The sequence below is a fragment of the Bombina bombina genome, chromosome 3, assembly GCF_027579735.1.
Source record: "Bombina bombina isolate aBomBom1 chromosome 3, aBomBom1.pri, whole genome shotgun sequence".
Taxonomy (NCBI): domain Eukaryota; kingdom Metazoa; phylum Chordata; class Amphibia; order Anura; family Bombinatoridae; genus Bombina; species Bombina bombina.
The window spans coordinates 500,653,898-500,674,597 of NC_069501.1; positions in this window are offsets into that span (position 1 = coordinate 500,653,898).

Below are 20,700 nucleotides of genomic sequence, written 5' to 3' on the forward strand. Positions count from 1 at the left end.
TTCAGGCTGCATATTTAGGAGCATAAATTCTGCTACCTATGGGAATAGAATTATTTGGTTCAGTTCTAGGGCATTTTCTAATTTACATATTTTATTTGCTGTACTAAGTTAATACACATTTCCTCTTGCATTGTATGGCAAGAACATGCATATGTTGTAGCCTTGGTGATGTCATAACGTTGTGCGTTATATGACGTGACATGCAGGGAGGAAATGCCTAGAGGCAGAGGCACTTCCTTACTGCTCATGGTGTAAGGGCCCTTGTACAGAATCCATATCTCAGTCAATAAGCTATATAGGGTGCCATAGAACTCTTCACTCAAAAAAGGTGAACCTGTGATTTCAAATGAGAGATCACTTGCCCCCTGCTGTATGTGATTGGCATAAACACAGTATGACCGAGTGAAATACAGTATGTGATTGGCATAAATACAGTATGACCGAGTGAAATACAGTATGTGATTGGCATAAATACAGTATGACCGAGTGAAATACAGTATGTGATTGGCATAAATACAGTATGACCAAGTGAAATACAGTATGTGATTGGCATAAACACAGTATGACCGAGTGAAATACAGTATGTGATTGGCATAAATACAGTATGACCGAGTGAAATACAGTATGTGATTGGCATAAATACAGTATGACCGAGTGAAATACAGTATGTGATTGGCATAAATACAGTATGACCAAGTGAAATACAGTATGTGATTGGCATAAATACAGTATGACCGAGTGAAATACACTATGTGATTGGCATAAATACAGTATGACCGAATGAAATACGGTATGTGATTGGCATAAATACAGTATAACCAAGTGAAATACAGTATGTGATTGGCATAAATACAGTATGACAGAGTGAAATACAGTATGTGATTGGCATAAATACAGTATGACCAAGTGAAATACAGTATGTGATTGGCATAAATACAGTATGACCAAGTGAAATACAGTATGTGATTGGCATAAATACAGTATGACCGAATGAAATACAGTATGTGATTGGCATAAATACAGTATGACCGAGTGAAATACAGTATGTGATTGGCATAAATACAGTATGACCAAGTGAAATACAGTATGTGATTGGCATAAATACAGTATGACCGAGTGAAATACAGTATGTGATTGGCATAAATACAGTATGACCAAGTGAAATACAGTATGTGATTGGCATAAATACAGTATGACCAAGTGAAATACAGTATGATTGGCATAAATACAGTATGACCGAGTGAAATACAGTATGTGATTGGCATAAATACAGTATGACCGAGTGAAATACAGTATGTGATTGGCATAAATACAGTATGACCAAGTGAAATACAGTATGTGATTGGCATAAACACAGTATGACCGAGTGAAATACAGTATGTGATTGGCATAAATACAGTATGACCGAGTGAAATACAGTATGTGATTGGCATAAATACAGTATGACCGAGTGAAATACAGTATGTGATTGGCATAAATACAGTATGACCAAGTGAAATACAGTATGTGATTGGCATAAATATTTAGTTGGTTCAGTTCTAGGGCATTTTCTAATTTACATATTTTATTTGCTGTACTAAGTTAATACACATTTCCTCTTGCATTGTATGGCAAGAACATGCATATGTTGTAGCCTTGGTGATGTCATAACGTTGTGCGTTATATGACGTGACATGCAGGGAGGAAATGCCTAGAGGCAGAGGCACTTCCTTACTGCTCATGGTGTAAGGGCCCTTGTACAGAATCCATATCTCAGTCAATAAGCTATATAGGGTGCCATAGAACTCTTCACTCAAAAAAGGTGAACCTGTGATTTCAAATGAGAGATCACTTGCCCCCTGCTGTATGTGATTGGCATAAACACAGTATGACCGAGTGAAATACAGTATGTGATTGGCATAAATACAGTATGACCGAGTGAAATACAGTATGTGATTGGCATAAATACAGTATGACCGAGTGAAATACAGTATGTGATTGGCATAAATACAGTATGACCAAGTGAAATACAGTATGTGATTGGCATAAACACAGTATGACCGAGTGAAATACAGTATGTGATTGGCATAAATACAGTATGACCGAGTGAAATACAGTATGTGATTGGCATAAATACAGTATGACCGAGTGAAATACAGTATGTGATTGGCATAAATACAGTATGACCAAGTGAAATACAGTATGTGATTGGCATAAATACAGTATGACCGAGTGAAATACACTATGTGATTGGCATAAATACAGTATGACCGAATGAAATACGGTATGTGATTGGCATAAATACAGTATAACCAAGTGAAATACAGTATGTGATTGGCATAAATACAGTATGACAGAGTGAAATACAGTATGTGATTGGCATAAATACAGTATGACCAAGTGAAATACAGTATGTGATTGGCATAAATACAGTATGACCAAGTGAAATACAGTATGTGATTGGCATAAATACAGTATGACCGAATGAAATACAGTATGTGATTGGCATAAATACAGTATGACCGAGTGAAATACAGTATGTGATTGGCATAAATACAGTATGACCAAGTGAAATACAGTATGTGATTGGCATAAATACAGTATGACCGAGTGAAATACAGTATGTGATTGGCATAAATACAGTATGACCAAGTGAAATACAGTATGTGATTGGCATAAATACAGTATGACCAAGTGAAATACAGTATGATTGGCATAAATACAGTATGACCGAGTGAAATACAGTATGTGATTGGCATAAATACAGTATGACCGAGTGAAATACAGTATGTGATTGGCATAAATACAGTATGACCAAGTGAAATACAGTATGTGATTGGCATAAACACAGTATGACCGAGTGAAATACAGTATGTGATTGGCATAAATACAGTATGACCGAGTGAAATACAGTATGTGATTGGCATAAATACAGTATGACCGAGTGAAATACAGTATGTGATTGGCATAAATACAGTATGACCAAGTGAAATACAGTATGTGATTGGCATAAATACAGTATGACCGAGTGAAATACACTATGTGATTGGCATAAATACAGTATGACCGAATGAAATACGGTATGTGATTGGCATAAATACAGTATGACCAAGTGAAATACAGTATGTGATTGGCATAAATACAGTATGACAGAGTGAAATACAGTATGTGATTGGCATAAATACAGTATGACCAAGTGAAATACAGTATGTGATTGGCATAAATACAGTATGACCAAGTGAAATACAGTATGTGATTGGCATAAATACAGTATGACCAAGTGAAATACAGTATGTGATTGGCATAAATACAGTATGACCGAGTGAAATACAGTATGTGATTGGCATAAATACAGTATGACCAAGTGAAATACAGTATGTGATTGGCATAAATACAGTATGACCGAGTGAAATACAGTATGTGATTGGCATAAATACAGTATGACCAAGTGAAATACAGTATGTGATTGGCATAAATACAGTATGACCAAGTGAAATACAATATGTGATTGGCATAAATACAGTATGTCCAAGTGAAAAACAGTATGCGATTGGCATAAATACAGTATGACCAAATGAAATACAGTATGTGATTGGCATAAAGATTGGCATAAATACAGTATAACCAAGTGAAATACAGTATGTGATTGGCATAAATACAGTATGACCGAGTGAAATACAGTATGTGATTGGCATAAATACAGTATGACCAAGTGAAATACAGTATGTGATTGGCATAAATACAGTATGACCGAGTGAAATACAGTATGTGATTGGTATAAATACAGTATGACCAAGTGAAATACAGTATGTGTGCATAAATACAGTATGACCAAGTGAAATACAGTATGTGATTGGCATAAACACAGTATGACCAAGTGAAATACAGTATGTGATTGGCATAAATACAGTTTGACCAAGTGAAATACAGTATGCGATTGGCATAAATACAGTATGACCAAGTGAAATACAGTATGTGATTGGCATAAATACAGTATGACCAAGTGAAATACAGTATGTGATTGGCATAAACACAGTATGACCAAGTGAAATACAGTATGTGATTGGCATAAATACAGTATGTCCAAGTAAAATACAGTATGACCAAATGAAATACAGTATGTGATTGGCATAAATACAGTATGACCAAGTGAAATACAGTATGTGATTGGCATAAATACAGTATGACCGAATGAAATACAGTATGTGATTGGCATAAATACAGTATGGCCAAGTGAAATACAGTATGTGATTGGCATAAATACAGTATCACCGAGTTAAATAAAGTATGTGATTGGCATAAATACAGTATGACCAAGTGAAATACAGGATTTGATTGGCATAAATACAGTATGACCAAGTGAAATACAGTATGTGATTGGCATAAATACAGTATGTGATTGGCATAAATACAGTATGATCAAGTGAAATACAGTATGTGATTGGCATAAACACAGTATGACCAAGTGAAATACAGTATGTGATTCGCATAAATACAGTATGTCCAAGTAAAATACAGTATGACCAAATGAAATACATTATGTGATTGGCATAAATACAGTATGACCAAGTGAAATACAGTATGTGATTGGCATAAATACAGTATAACCGAGTGAAATACAGTATGTGATTGGCATAAATACAGTATGACCAAGTGAAATACAGTATGTGATTGGCATAAATACAGTATGACCAAGTGAAATACAGTATGTGATTGGCATAAACACAGTATGACCAAGTGAAATACAGTATGTGATTGGCATAAATACAATATGTCCAAGTGAAATACAGTATGCGATTGGCATAAATACAGTATGACCAAATGAAATACAGTATGTGATTGGCATAAAGATTGGCATAAATACAGTATAACCAAGTGAAATGCAGTATGTGATTGGCATAAATACAGTATGACCGAGTGAAATACAGTATGTGATTGGCATAAATACAGTATGACCAAGTGAAATACAGTATGTGATTGGCATAAATACAGTATGACCGAGTGAAATACAGTATGTGATTGGCATAAATACAGTATGACCAAGTGAAATACAGTATGTGATTGGCATAAACACAGCATGACCAAGTGAAATACAGTATGTGATTGGCATAAATACAGTTTGACCAAGTGAAATACAGTATGTGATTGGCATAAATACAGTATGACCAAGTGAAATACAGTATGTGATTGGCATAAATACAGTATGACCAAGTGAAATACAGTATGTGATTGGCATAAATACAGTATGTCCAAATAAAATACAGTATGACCAAATGAAATACAGTATGTGATTGGCATAAATACAGTATAACCAAGTGAAATACAGTATGTGATTGGCATAAATACAATATGTCCAAGTGAAATACAGTATGCGATTGGCATAAATACAGTATGACCAAATGAAATACAGTATGTGATTGGCATAAAGATTGGCATAAATACAGTATAACCAAGTGAAATGCAGTATGTGATTGGCATAAATACAGTATGACCGAGTGAAATACAGTATGTGATTGGCATAAATACAGTATGACCAAGTGAAATACAGTATGTGATTGGCATAAATACAGTATGACCGAGTGAAATACAGTATGTGATTGGCATAAATACAGTATGACCAAGTGAAATACAGTATGTGATTGGCATAAACACAGCATGACCAAGTGAAATACAGTATGTGATTGGCATAAATACAGTTTGACCAAGTGAAATACAGTATGTGATTGGCATAAATACAGTATGACCAAGTGAAATACAGTATGTGATTGGCATAAATACAGTATGACCAAGTGAAATACAGTATGTGATTGGCATAAATACAGTATGTCCAAATAAAATACAGTATGACCAAATGAAATACAGTATGTGATTGGCATAAATACAGTATAACCAAGTGAAATACAGTATGTGATTGGCATAAATACAGTATGACCGAGTGAAATACAGTATGTGATTGGCATAAATACAGTATGACCGAGTGAAATACAGTATGTGATTGGCATAAATACAGTATGTCCAAGTGAAATACAGTATGTGATTGGTATAAATACAGTATGACCAAGTGAAATACAGTATGTGATTCGCATAAATACAGTATGTCCAAGTAAAATACAGTATGACCAAGTGAAATACAGTATGTGATTGGCATAAACACAGTATAACCAAGTGAAATACAGTATGTGATTCGCATAAATACAGTATGTCCAAGTAAAATACAGTATGACCAAGTGAAATACAGTATGTGATTGGCATAAATACAGTATGACCGAGTGAAATACAGTATGTGATTGGCATAAATACAGTATGACCAAGTGAAATACAGTATGTGATTGGCATAAATACAGTATGACCAAGTGAAATACAGTATGTGATTGGCATAAATACAGTATGACCGAGTGAAATACAGTATGTGATTGGCATAAATACAGTATGACCGAGTGAAATACAGTATGTGATTGGCATAAATACAGTATGACCAAGTGAAATACAGTATGTGATTGGCATAAACACAGTATGACCGAGTGAAATACAGTATGTGATTGGCATAAATACAGTATGACCGAGTGAAATACAGTATGTGATTGCCATAAATACAGTATGACCGAGTGAAATACAGTATGTGATTGGCATAAATACAGTATGACCAAGTGAAATACAGTATGTGATTGGCATAAATACAGTATGACCGAGTGAAATACACTATGTGATTGGCATAAATACAGTATGACCGAATGAAATACGGTATGTGATTGGCATAAATACAGTATGACCAAGTGAAATACAGTATGTGATTGGCATAAATACAGTATGACAGAGTGAAATACAGTATGTGATTGGCATAAATACAGTATGACCAAGTGAAATACAGTATGTGATTGGCATAAATACAGTATGACCAAGTGAAATACAGTATGTGATTGGCATAAATACAGTATGACCAAGTGAAATACAGTATGTGATTGGCATAAATACAGTATGACCGAGTGAAATACAGTATGTGATTGGCATAAATACAGTATGACCGAGTGAAATACAGTATGTGATTGGCATAAATACAGTATGACCAAGTGAAATACAGTATGTGATTGGCATAAATACAGTATGACCGAGTGAAATACAGTATGTGATTGGCATAAATACAGTATGACCAAGTGAAATACAGTATGTGATTGGCATAAATACAGTATGACCAAGTGAAATACAATATGTGATTGGCATAAATACAGTATGTCCAAGTGAAAAACAGTATGCGATTGGCATAAATACAGTATGACCAAATTAAATACAGTATGTGATTGGCATAAAGATTGGCATAAATACAGTATAACCAAGTGAAATACAGTATGTGATTGGCATAAATACAGTATGACCGAGTGAAATACAGTATGTGATTGGCATAAATACAGTATGACCAAGTGAAATACAGTATGTGATTGGCATAAATACAGTATGACCGAGTGAAATACAGTATGTGATTGGTATAAATACAGTATGACCAAGTGAAATACAGTATGTGATTGGCATAAATACAGTATGACCAAGTGAAATACAGTATGTGATTGGCATAAACACAGTATGACCAAGTGAAATACAGTATGTGATTGGCATAAATACAGTTTGACCAAGTGAAATACAGTATGCGATTGGCATAAATACAGTATGACCAAGTGAAATACAGTATGTGATTGGCATAAATACAGTATGACCAAGTGAAATACAGTATGTGATTGGCATAAACACAGTATGACCAAGTGAAATACAGTATGTGATTGGCATAAATACAGTATGTCCAAGTAAAATACAGTATGACCAAATGAAATACAGTATGTGATTGGCATAAATACAGTATGACCAAGTGAAATACAGTATGTGATTGGCATAAATACAGTATGACCGAATGAAATACAGTATGTGATTGGCATAAATACAGTATGGCCAAGTGAAATACAGTATGTGATTGGCATAAATACAGTATCACCGAGTAAAATAAAGTATGTGATTGGCATAAATACAGTATGACCAAGTGAAATACAGGATTTGATTGGCATAAATACAGTATGACCAAGTGAAATACAGTATGTGATTGGCATAAATACAGTATGTGATTGGCATAAATACAGTATGATCAAGTGAAATACAGTATGTGATTGGCATAAACACAGTATGACCAAGTGAAATACAGTATGTGATTCGCATAAATACAGTATGTCCAAGTAAAATACAGTATGACCAAATGAAATACATTATGTGATTGGCATAAATACAGTATGACCAAGTGAAATACAGTATGTGATTGGCATAAATACAGTATAACCGAGTGAAATACAGTATGTGATTGGCATAAATACAGTATGACCAAGTGAAATACAGTATGTGATTGGCATAAATACAGTATGACCAAGTGAAATAAAGTATGTGATTGGCATAAACACAGTATGACCAAGTGAAATACAGTATGTGATTGGCATAAATACAATATGTCCAAGTGAAATACAGTATGCGATTGGCATAAATACAGTATGACCAAATGAAATACAGTATGTGATTGGCATAAAGATTGGCATAAATACAGTATAACCAAGTGAAATACAGTATGTGATTGGCATAAATACAGTATGACCGAGTGAAATACAGTATGTGATTGGCATAAATACAGTATGACCAAGTGAAATACAGTATGTGATTGGCATAAATACAGTTTGACCAAGTGAAATACAGTATGTGATTGGCATAAATACAGTATGACCAAGTGAAATACAGTATGTGATTGGCATAAATACAGTATGACCAAGTGAAATACAGTATGTGATTGGCATAAATACAGTATGTCCAAATAAAATACAGTATGACCAAATGAAATACAGTATGTGATTGGCATAAATACAGTATAACCAAGTGAAATACAGTATGTGATTGGCATAAATACAGTATGACCGAGTGAAATACAGTATGTGATTGGCATAAATACAGTATGACCGAGTGAAATACAGTATGTGATTGGCATAAATACAGTATGTCCAAGTGAAATACAGTATGTGATTGGTATAAATACAGTATGACCAAGTGAAATACAGTATGTGATTGGCATAAATACAGTATGACCAAGTGAAATACAGTATGTGATTGGCATAAATACAGTATGACCGAATGAAATACAGTATGTGATTGGCATAAATACAGTATGACCAAGTGAAATACAGTATGTGATTGGCATAAATACAGTATCACCGAGTTAAATAAAGTATGTGATTGGCATAAATACAGTATGACCAAGTGAAATACAGGATTTGATTGGCATAAATACAGTATGACCAAGTGAAATACAGTATGTGATTGGCATAAATACAGCATGATCAAGTGAAATACAGTATGTGATTGGCATAAACACAGTATGACCAAGTGAAATACAGTATGTGATTCGCATAAATACAGTATGTCCAAGTAAAATACAGTATGACCAAATGAAATACAGTATGTGATTGGCATAAATACAGTATGACCAAGTGAAATACAGTATGTGATTGGCATAAATACAGTATAACCGAGTGAAATACAGTATGTGATTGGCATAAATACAGTATGACCAAGTGAAATACAGTATGTGATTGGCATAAATACAGTATGACCAAGTGAAATACAGTATGTGATTGGCATAAATACAGTATGACCAAGTGAAATACAGTATGTGATTGGCATAAATACAGTATGACCGAGTGAAATACAGTATGTGATTGGCATAAATACAGTATGACCAAGTGAAATACAGTATTTGATTGGCATAAATACAGTATGACCAAGTGAAATACAGTATGTGATTGGCATAAATACAGTATGACCAAGTGAAATACACTATGTGATTGGCATAAACACAGTATGACCAAGTGAAATACAGTATGTGATTGGCATAAATACAGTATGACCAAGTGAAATACAGTATGTGATTGGCATAAATACAGTATGACCGAGTGAAATACAGTATGTGATTGGCATAAATACAGTATGACCAAGTGAAATACAGTATGTGATTGGCATAAATACAGTATGACCGAATGAAATACAGTATGTGATTGGCATAAATACAGTATGACCAAGTGAAATACAGTATGTGATTGGCATAAATACAGTATGACCGAGTGAAATACAGTATGTGATTGGCATAAATACAGTATGACCAAGTGAAATACAGTATGTGATTGGCATAAATACAGTATGACCAAGTGAAATACAGTATGTGATTGGCATAAATACAGTATGACCGAGTGAAATACAGCATGTGATTGGCATAAATACAGTATGACCGAGTGAAATACAGTATGTGATTGGCATAAATACAGTATGACCAAGTGAAATACAGTATGTGATTGGCATAAATACAGTATGACCAAGTGAAATACAGTATGTGATTGGCATAAATACAGTATGACCAAGTGAAATACAGTATGTGATTGGCATAAATACAGTATGTCCAAGTGAAATACAGTATGCGATTGGCATAAATACAGTATGACCAAATGAAATACAGTATGTGATTGGCATAAAGATTGGCATAAATACAGTATAACCAAGTGAAATACAGTATGTGATTGGCATAAATACAGTATGACCGAGTGAAATACAGTATGTGATTGGCATAAATACAGTATGACCAAGTGAAATACAGTATGTGATTGGCATAAATACAGTATGACCGAGTGAAATACAGTATGTGATTGGCATAAATACAGTATGACCAAGTGAAATACAGTATGTGATTGGCATAAATACAGTATGACCAAGTGAAATACAGTATGTGATTGGCATAAACACAGTATGACCAAGTGAAATACAGTATGTGATTGGCATAAATACAGTTTGACCAAGTGAAATACAGTATGTGATTGGCATAAATACAGTATGACCAAGTGAAATACAGTATGTGATTGGCATAAATACAGTATGACCAAGTGAAATACAGTATGTGATTGGCATAAACACAGTATGACCAAGTGAAATACAGTATGTGATTGGCATAAATACAGTATGTCCAAGTAAAATACAGTATGACCAAATGAAATACAGTATGTGATTGGCATAAATACAGTATGACCGAGTGAAGTACAGTATGTGATTGGCATAAATACAGTATGACCGAGTGAAATACAGTATGTGATTGGCATAAATACAGTATGTCCAAGTGAAATACAGTATGTGATTGGTATAAATACAGTATGTGATTGGCATAAATACAGTATGACCAAGTGAAATACAGTATGTGATTGGCATAAATACAGTATGACCGAATGAAATACAGTATGTGATTGGCATAAATACAGTATGACCAAGTGAAATACAGTATGTGATTGGCATAAATACAGTATCACCGAGTTAAATAAAGTATGTGATTGGCATAAATACAGTATGACCAAGTGAAATACAGGATTTGATTGGCATAAATACAGTATGACCAAGTGAAATACAGTATGTGATTGGCATAAATACAGTATGATCAAGTGAAATACAGTATGTGATTGGCATAAACACAGTATGACCAAGTGAAATACAGTATGTGATTCGCATAAATACAGTATGTCCAAGTAAAATACAGTATGAACAAATGAAATACAGTATGTGATTGGCATAAATACAGTATGACCAAGTGAAATACAGTATGTGATTGGCATAAATACAGTATAACCGAGTGAAATACAGTATGTGATTGGCATAAATACAGTATGACCAAGTGAAATACAGTATGTGATTGGCATAAATACAGTATGACCAAGTGAAATACAGTATGTGATTGGCATAAATACAGTATGCCTGAGTGAAATACAGTATGTGATTGGCATAAATACAGTATGACCGAGTGAAATACAGTATGTGATTGGCATAAATACAGTATGACCAAGTGAAATACAGTATTTGATTGGCATAAATACAGTATGACCAAGTGAAATACAGTATGTGATTGGCATAAATACAGTATGACCAAGTGAAATACACTATGTGATTGGCATAAACACAGTATGACCAAGTGAAATACAGTATGTGATTGGCATAAATACAGTATGACCAAGTGAAATACAGTATGTGATTGGCATAAATACAGTATGACCAAGTGAAATACAGTATGTGATTGGCATAAATACAGTATGACCGAATGAAATACAGTATGTGATTGGCATAAATACAGTATGACCAAGTGAAATACAGTATGTGATTGGCATAAATACAGTATGACCGAGTGAAATACAGTATGTGATTGGCATAAATACAGTATGACCAAGTGAAATACAGTATGTGATTGGCATAAATACAGTATGTCCAAGTGAAATACAGTATGCGATTGGCATAAATACAGTATGACCAAATGAAATACAGTATGTGATTGGCATAAAGATTGGCATAAATACAGTATAACCAAGTGAAATACAGTATGTGATTGGCATAAATACAGTATGACCGAGTGAAATACAGTATGTGATTGGCATAAACACAGTATGACCAAGTGAAATACAGTATGTGATTGGCATAAATACAGTATGTCCAAGTAAAATACAGTATGACCAAATGAAATACAGTATGTGATTGGCATAAATACAGTATGACCAAGTGAAATACAGTATGTGATTGGCATAAATACAGTATGTCCAAGTAAAATACAGTATGACCAAATGAAATACAGTATGTGATTGGCATAAATACAGTATAACCAAGTGAAATACAGTATGTGATTGGCATAAATACAGTATGACCAAGTGAAATACAGTATGTGATTGGCATAAATACAGTATGACCGAGTGAAATACAGTATGTGATTGGCATAAATACAGTATGACCAAGTGAAATACAGTATGTGATTGGCATAAATACAGTATGACCAAGTGAAATACAGTATGTGATTGGCATAAACACAGTATGACCAAGTGAAATACAGTATGTGATTGGCATAAATACAGTTTGACCAAGTGAAATACAGTATGTGATTGGCATAAATACAGTATGACCAAGTGAAATACAGTATGTGATTGGCATAAATACAGTATGACCAAGTGAAATACAGTATGTGATTGGCATAAATACAGTATGTCCAAGTAAAATACAGTATGACCAAATGAAATACAGTATGTGATTGGCATAAATACAGTATAACCAAGTGAAATACAGTATGTGATTGGCATAAATACAGTATGACCGAGTGAAATACAGTATGTGATTGGCATAAATACAGTATGACCAAGTGAAATACAGTATGTGATTGGCATAAATACAGTATGTCCAAGTGAAATACAGTATGTGATTGGTATAAATACAGTATGACCAAGTGAAATACAGTATGTGATTGGCATAAATACAGTATGACCAAGTGAAATACAGTATGTGATTGGCATAAATACAGTATGACCGAATGAAATACAGTATGTGATTGGCATAAATACAGTATGACCAAGTGAAATACAGTATGTGATTGGCATAAATACAGTATCACTGAGTTAAATAAAGTATGTGATTGGCATAAATACAGTATGACCAAGTAAAATACAGGATTTGATTGGCATAAATACAGTATGACCAAGTGAAATACAGTATGTGATTGGCATAAATACAGTATGATCAAGTGAAATACAGTATGTGATTGGCATAAACACAGTATGACCAAGTGAAATACAGTATGTGATTCGCATAAATACAGTATGTCCAAGTAAAATACAGTATGAACAAATGAAATACAGTATGTGATTGGCATAAATACAGTATGACCAAGTGAAATACAGTATGTGATTGGCATAAATACAGTATAACCGAGTGAAATACAGTATGTGATTGGCATAAATACAGTATGACCAAGTGAAATACAGTATGTGATTGGCATAAATACAGTATGACCAAGTGAAATACAGTATGTGATTGGCATAAATACAGTATGACCAAGTGAAATACAGTATGTGATTGGCATAAATACAGTATGACCAAGTGAAATACAGTATGTGATTGGCATAAATACAGTATGACCAAGTGAAATACAGTATGTGATTGGCATAAATACAGTATGACCAAGTGAAATACAGTATGTGATTGGCATAAATACAGTATGACCGAGTGAAATACAGTATGTGATTGGCATAAATACAGTATGACCAAGTGAAATACAGTATTTGATTGGCATAAATACAGTATGACCAAGTGAAATACAGTATGTGATTGGCATAAATACAGTATGACCAAGTGAAATACACTATGTGATTGGCATAAACACAGTATGACCAAGTGAAATACAGTATGTGATTGGCATAAATACAGTATGACCAAGTGAAATACAGTATGTGATTGGCATAAATACAGTATGACCAAGTGAAATACAGTATGTGATTGGCATAAATACAGTATGACCGAGTGAAATACAGTATGTGATTGGCATAAATACAGTATGACCAAGTGAAATACAGTATGTGATTGGCATAAATACAGTATGACCGAATGAAATACAGTATGTGATTGGCATAAATACAGTATGACCAAGTGAAATACAGTATGTGATTGGCATAAATACAGTATGACCGAGTGAAATACAGTATGTGATTGGCATAAATACAGTATGACCGAGTGAAATACAGTATGTGATTGGCATAAATACAGTATGACCAAGTGAAATACAGTATGTGATTGGCATAAATACAGTATGACCGAGTGAAATACAGTATGTGATTGGCATAAATACAGTATGACCAAGTGAAATACAGTATGTGATTGGCATAAATACAGTATGTCCAAGTGAAATACAGTATGCGATTGGCATAAATACAGTATGTCCAAGTGAAATACAGTATGCGATTGGCATAAATACAGTATGACCAAATGAAATACAGTATGTGATTGGCATAAAGATTGGCATAAATACAGTATAACCAAGTGAAATACAGTATGTGATTGGCATAAATACAGTATGACCGAGTGAAATACAGTATGTGATTGGCATAAATACAGTATGACCAAGTGAAATACAGTATGTGATTGGCATAAATACAGTATGACCGAGTGAAATACAGTATGTGATTGGCATAAATACAGTATGACCAAGTGAAATACAGTATGTGATTGGCATAAACACAGTATGACCAAGTGAAATACAGTATGTGATTGGCATAAATACAGTATGACCAAGTGAAATACAGTATGCGATTGGCATAAATACAGTATGACCAAGTGAAATACAGTATGTGATTGGCATAAATACAGTATGACCAAGTGAAATACATTATGTGATTGGCATAAACACAGTATGACCAAGTGAAATACAGTATGTGATTGGCATAAATACAGTATGTCCAAGTAAAATACAGTATGACCAAATGAAATACAGTATGTGATTGGCATAAATACAGTATGACCAAGTGAAATACAGTATGTGATTGGCATAAATACAGTATGACCGAATGAAATACAGTATGTGATTGGCATAAATACAGTATGGCCAAGTGAAATACAGTATGTGATTGGCATAAATACAGTATCACCGAGTTAAATAAAGTATGTGATTGGCATAAATACAGTATGACCAAGTGAAATACAGGATTTGATTGGCATAAATACAGTATGACCAAGTGAAATACAGTATGTGATTGGCATAAATACAGTATGTGATTGGCATAAATACAGTATGATCAAGTGAAATACAGTATGTGATTGGCATAAACACAGTATGACCAAGTGAAATACAGTATGTGATTCGCATAAATACAGTATGTCCAAGTAAAATACAGTATGACCAAATGAAATACATTATGTGATTGGCATAAATACAGTATGACCAAGTGAAATACAGTATGTGATTGGCATAAATACAGTATAACCGAGTGAAATACAGTATGTGATTGGCATAAATACAGTATGACCAAGTGAAATACAGTATGTGATTGGCATAAATACAGTATGACCAAGTGAAATACAGTATGTGATTGGCATAAACACAGTATGACCAAGTGAAATACAGTATGTGATTGGCATAAATACAATATGTCCAAGTGAAATACAGTATGCAATTGGCATAAATACAGTATGACCAAATGAAATACAGTATGTGATTGGCATAAAGATTGGCATAAATACAGTATAACCAAGTGAAATACAGTATGTGATTGGCATAAATACAGTATGACCGAGTGAAATACAGTATGTGATTGGCATAAATACAGTATGACCAAGTGAAATACAGTATGTGATTGGCATAAATACAGTATGACCGAGTGTAATACAGTATGTGATTGGCATAAATACAGTATGACCAAGTGAAATACAGTATGTGATTGGCATAAATACAGTATGTGATTGGCATAAATACAGTATGATCAAGTGAAATACAGTATGTGATTGGCATAAACACAGTATGACCAAGTGAAATACAGTATGTGATTGGCATAAATACAGTTTGACCAAGTGAAATACAGTATGTGATTGGCATAAATACAGTATGACCAAGTGAAATACAGTATGTGATTGGCATAAATACAGTATGACCAAGTGAAATACAGTATGTGATTGGCATAAACACAGTATGACCGAGTGAAATACAGTATGTGATTGGCATAAATACAGTATGTCCAAGTAAAATACAGTATGACCAAATGAAATACAGTATGTGATTGGCATAAATACAGTATAACCAAGTGAAATACAGTATGTGATTGGCATAAATACAGTATGACCGAGTGAAATACAGTATGTGATTGGCATAAATACAGTATGACCGAGTGAAATACAGTATGTGATTGGCATAAATACAGTATGTCCAAGTGAAATACAGTATGTGATTGGTATAAATACAGTATGACCAAGTGAAATACAGTATGTGATTGGCATAAATACAGTATGACCAAGTGAAATACAGTATGTGATTGGCATAAATACAGTATGACCGAATGAAATACAGTATGTGATTGGCATAAATACAGTATGACCAAGTGAAATACAGTATGTGATTGGCATAAATACAGTATCACCGAGTTAAATAAAGTATGTGATTGGCATAAATACAGTATGACCAAGTGAAATACAGGATTTGATTGGCATAAATACAGTATGACCAAGTGAAATACAGTATGTGATTGGCATAAATACAGTATGATCAAGTAAAATACAGTGTGTGATTGGCATAAACACAGTATGACCAAGTGAAATACAGTATGTGATTCGCATAAATACAGTATGTCCAAGTAAAATACAGTATGACCAAATGAAATACAGTATGTGATTGGCATAAATACAGTATGACCAAGTGAAATACAGTATGTGATTGGCATAAATACAGTATAACCGAGTGAAATACAGTATGTGATTGGCATAAATACAGTATGACCAAGTGAAATACAGTATGTGATTGGCATAAATACAGTATGACCAAGTGAAATACAGTATGTGATTGGCATAAATACAGAATGACCAAGTGAAATACAGTATGTGATTGGCATAAATACAGTATGACCAAGTGAAATACAGTATGTGATTGGCATAAATACAGTTTGACCAAGTGAAATACAGTATGTGATTGGCATAAATACAGTATGCCTGAGTGAAATACAGTATGTGATTGGCATAAATACAGTATGACCGAGTGAAATACAGTATGTGATTGGCATAAATACAGTATGACCAAGTGAAATACAGTATTTGATTGGCATAAATACAGTATGACCAAGTGAAATACAGTATGTGATTGGCATAAATACAGTATGACCAAGTGAAATACACTATGTGATTGGCATAAACACAGTATGACCAAGTGAAATACAGTATGTGATTGGCATAAATACAGTATGACCAAGTGAAATACAGTATGTGATTGGCATAAATACAGTATGACCAAGTGAAATACAGTATGTGATTGGCATAAATACAGTATGACTGAGTGAAATACAGTATGTGATTGGCATAAATACAGTATGACCGAGTGAAATACAGTATGTGGTTGGCATAAATACAGTATGACCAAGTGAAATACAGTATTTGATTGGCATAAATACAGTATGACCAAGTGAAATACAGTATGTGATTGGCATAAATACAGTATGACCAAGTGAAATACACTATGTGATTGGCATAAATACAGTATGACCAAGTGAAATACAGTATGTGATTGGCATAAATGCAGTATGACCAAGTGAAATACAGTATGTGATTGGCATAAATACAGTATGACCAAGTGAAATACAGTATGTGATTGGCATAAATACAGTATGACTGAGTGAAATACAGTATGTGATTGGCATAAATACAGTATGACCGAGTGAAATACAGTATGTGGTTGGCATAAATACAGTATGACCAAGTGAAATACAGTATTTGATTGGCATAAATACAGTATGACCAAGTGAAATACAGTATGTGATTGGCATAAATACAGTATGACCAAGTGAAATACACTATGTGATTGGCATAAACACAGTATGACCAAGTGAAATACAGTATGTGATTGGCATAAATACAGTATGACCAAGTGAAATACAGTATGTGATTGGCATAAATACAGTATGAACAAGTGAAATACAGTATGTGATTGGTATAAATGCAGTATGACTAAGTGAAATACAGTATGTGATTCGCATAAATACAGTATGTCCAAGTGAAATACAGTATGTGATTGGCATAAATACAGTATGACCAAGTAAAATACAGTATGTGATTGGCATAAATACAGTATGACCAAGTGAAATACAGTATGTGATTGGCATAAATACAGTATGACCAAGTGAAATACAGTATGTGATTGGCATAAATATAGTATGTCCAAGTGAAATACAGTATGTGATTGGCATAAATACAGTATCACCGAGTGATATACCTGATAAAAGACTTATAGGTCTTTTATCAGGTATATCACTTGACAGAACATATAAGCATGGAAAAAAACTATAAGAGATCGGGTAGCTCCTCTCTTGTCCCTATAACAGACCGCCATACCATCCCAGACTCTGTGAAAGGGCTACAAGCATGGAGTTCTGGGCTACTACCTGATTTCAGCTTCTTGCACAGGACATGCCCAATTTTTTCTACATCGCACTGATCCATGCCTACAACAAGCCCCAGTCTCAAAGTAGTCTAATCCCACTCTTCCTGCCATAGCCACCACCCACAAGTACCGTAACCGCCCCGTCCTGGAGAGCATAAAGTATAGAGGGACAGGGGGCCTTTTTTTTTTAAATTACTAAGGATAAAATATTTAACCATAAAATATTTGATACATTCGAAAACTCTGAAATCAGAACTTTGTGTAGTTCCAAATGTATTTAATGTTTAATTAAAAAGAACTGTAGCTGGAAATGGCTGATTTTTTTAATGGAATATCTACATAGGCATACAGAGGCCCATTTTCAGCAACCATCTGTCCTGTGTTCCAATGGCACATTCTGTTTGCTAATCCAAGTTTTTAAATTAAAAAGACTATTTGATCATTAGAAAACCCTTTTTCAATTATATCAGTACAATTGAAACAAAGCAATAAAACTGGTCTTCATTAGACTAGTTGAGTATCTAAAGCATCAGCAATTGAGGGTTCGATAACAGGCTCAAGCTGGCCAGAAACAAAGAACTTTCTTCTGAAACTTGTCAGTCTATTCTTGTTCTGAAAAATTAAGGCTTTTCCATGCAAGAAATTGCCAAGAAAGATCTCTTCACAGATCAGTGTAAACGGGCTCTAACCAGAATAGAAAGATGAGTGGGAGGCCCCAGTGCACAACTGAGCAAGAGGATAAATACATTAGAGTGTCTAGTTTGAGAAAAAGACACCTCACAGGTCCTCAACTGGTCCTGAACTGGCAGCTTCATTAAACAGTACCCACAAAACAACCATATCCATATCTCAGCCTGGCCAATAAAAAGGGAAAGATTAAGATAGGCAAAAGAACACAGACACTGGACAGAGAAAGATTGGAAAAAAGTGTTATGAATATCTGTCAAGCATGGTGGAGGCAGCGTGATGGTCTAGAGGTACTTTAGTGGTGATAAAGTGGGAGATTTATACAGGGTAAAAGGGACCTTGAAGATGGAAGGCTATTTGTAATGCCATGACATACCCTGTGGACAGTGTCTGATTGGAGCCAATTTCCTACTACTACAGGACAATGACCCAAAACACAGCTCCAAACTGTGCAAGAACTATTTAGGGACAAAGAAGTCAGCTGGTATTCTGTCTTTAATGGAGTGGCCAGCAAAATCGCCAGATCTCAACCCTATTGAGCTGTTGTGGGAGCAGCTTGACCATAAGGTGCATGAGAATTGTTGCACATGGAGGATTCTTTGACGAAAGCGAAGTTTGAAGGACACAATTATTATTTCACTGTGACCCCAAACTTTTGAACGCCAGTGTACATCACTATTGCTTCTTAATTCTCATTTAGATTATTTATATCTTGGAAAACTTGTTATTGTTACTTAGTTTTGGAAGATTTTAATTGGATAACACATGCAGCTGAGTGAATAATACGTATAGCAAAGACAGGTTTTAGGTTAGTGCATATATCCGTTGCCAACTATTGCTTTTTTCTTGGGACAGTCCCATTTTTAGGCCTCTTGTGGCTTGTTTCATAGACTAATGGGACCAGGAGTCTGTCCCATGGTGTAAGAATCCACCCTGAGGTATGGGCTTGGAATAAATGTCTGTGGAAATGTATTTATCTATATTTGCATATTAGCAGTGGTTTCGGCAAGAGGTGGGGTATTTGTCCCCTAATAGTTGTCATCTGTTGCATC